Genomic DNA, 2650 nt, shown 5'->3' on the forward strand with positions numbered 1-2650 from the left:
TAATTTAGGTATAGGTAGGCATCTTGGGTGGGGGAAAGGGAGATAGTAGGGTATGGCTCCGAGGATTATGAAGAGTGACCCCTACATGTACGTGGGACTTGTGAAGTGTTTTTGGGATGGGAAGTTACGAATTTAGTCTTTATCTTTAAATTCATCTGATTTCAATATTTTAAAGTAAAGTATCAATTTTTTTACAAAAAATCACTAAAATTTTAATAAAAATATAATAAGCAGAGCATTACGAAGCTTCAAAGACGAATTCATCTACTTAAAAATCCGCTCAAGCCAAGGTGCAGAAGCAAATCTAGTTTTAAAATAACAAAATGACGTAAATTCAATAGCTTCTAAAATTCATTAAATATATGTACTATGTAGTGTGTACTCTATTATTATACATTAACTTTAAAATTAATATAAAATTTCATAAACTTCAAATTTTGAATCGGCATTACAACGAGGGGTGAGAGTGTGGAAGAAAGGTCGTCATGTGTAGAGTAGAAAGGGTGTAAACATATCGTGGGCGGTTTGAGTTTTGCGAACCGTTAGGTTCAAGAAAGATTATATATTATTAGCCCTCCCCCCCTCCCCCAAAGCCCCATGTGATAATGTGAATTCACAAAAGAGGCCCTTCACTTTACTATATGGTTTAATTTTTTTACAAGAAAAGATATGAGTGTATTAATTCACTGTTTCATAGGCGGATTATTAGTATTACATGTTTATACGTTTTTTAAATGGTTGCTAATTACTCATGTGTCACTTCCTAATTGGGCCATTATGACCGTGATTGATGTTCATTGTCAAAACTACTCTAGTTGTCATTACCCTTTCCTCATTATTTAACCCTCTCATTGACGAATTTGCCCCTATTCTTTTTTTCTTTCTTATAGTATTTTTTGGCTTAAATCATCGACGACCCCTTAAAATTGTTCGCATAATTCACTTAGACACCTCAACTAAGACTAGTACATATTGAACACTTTTACCTATTCAAAAATTGTTCCTAGAAGACATTTTTTGATAATCAGCAAAAAAAAATATGAAGAGTGTGTGATACACTTGCGCTGACATGGCAAAATGGCTAATTAAAAAATAACATGTGGCACTGGGCCCCACAATTATTTTAAAAAATAAAATTTTGTTTAAAATTATTTCAAACACATTTTATATCTATTTTTAAAAAAAAATGAAAATGTCAACCTATTCTACCGAACCCCACCCCTACCCAACCCCCTTTTAACTTCATTTTCTTTCCAAAACACATTCTTTCTCAAATCACAAAATCTAATTTCTTTTCAAATAACTTGAAGATTAACTTTCTTTAAAAAGATATATTTTCATACTAAGAGTGAAGAAGAAAAAAATTTTGCTTGCGATTATTCATTTCTACATGGATGACAAAAAGAAATTGATAGCTCAAAAATTAATTCTTTCAAATTTTCAAATATCATTTTTGATAAATTTAATGGGTTTATATTTGAATTTGAGTAAAATATTTGTTCGAAAATTGTGATAAACAAATATCGGCTAACTTTGTTTATACGTAAAACACATTTAACTTCTTTCTTCTTCTTCTTCATATTTGTTCCATTATTTTTATGAGATTTGAAATAAATCATACAAAAGAAAGTCTTTCTTTCAAATCTGAATCGTATGGTTTCTTCATAGTTGATTTTCATTTATCTTCAGATTTGGAAGAAATAATTTTTTTAATATATATATAAAAGAAAGAAAAACAATGTTGGAGCTAAAATGGAAAAAGTTTTGCAAACTAAATTATGAAGAAGATGACTGGTAGAGGTGGGGTGCTTTTCTTTTTTGAAAAAAATGTAAATGTAAGAAGAAAAAATGTTTTTAAGTTAATTATAGTGCCAAGTGTCTATAAAAGATGAAAAAATGTAAAAAAAAAATTGAAAAAAAACACCATTTTGAATCTTTTCACGCGCTTCAGGGAAGTGCAAAACACAATTTCTGCCATATCAGCGTTTTGTGTTTAATAGATACATGTTTTAAACAATTTAGGTGTTCAATAGGTACAAGTCCTAGTTTAGGTGTCTAAGTGAATTATGCGGACAACTTTAAGGGGTTGTCGATGACTTAAGCCTATTTTTTTCATTTTACAAAATTAGGTAAAGACGACGTTTTAATATTCAAAAAAGGGTTAGATATATCTATGTAGTATAAGATATAGTTTAAATATACTTATGTTATATTTTCAATCTAAATATGAGGTTTTATTATGATTTTGCTGGGGGAAAAATAGAATTTCAGAAAGGAGAAGATGAATTCCGACAAACTACCACTTAGGTTGTCGTTGGAGAAATAGAATTTTCCTTTTCTTAAATAGAGGTAAGGGATTTCAGCTTCAGTAATTCTAATAGGGAGTGTTTCAATATCTAATGAGACTTATACGGAATGAATCTGAATTAATCTGTACTTCAAACGAAATACAAATATTAGATGAGATGCGTGTAATATTAACAAAAACGATAAATTGTTTTAATAAATAATAACTACGTACAACAAGGTGGAACCAACAATCATCTAAATTAAAATTGATGGTGAAGATCAATGCAATAATTTAAGGATATACCTAATTATCAAACACAACTATATATTAAAGGAAAATAGAGGTAGTTTGAGGGTCTAT

This window comes from Solanum stenotomum, unplaced genomic scaffold (assembly GCF_019186545.1).
Source record: "Solanum stenotomum isolate F172 unplaced genomic scaffold, ASM1918654v1 scaffold11127, whole genome shotgun sequence".
NCBI lineage: Eukaryota > Viridiplantae > Streptophyta > Magnoliopsida > Solanales > Solanaceae > Solanum > Solanum stenotomum.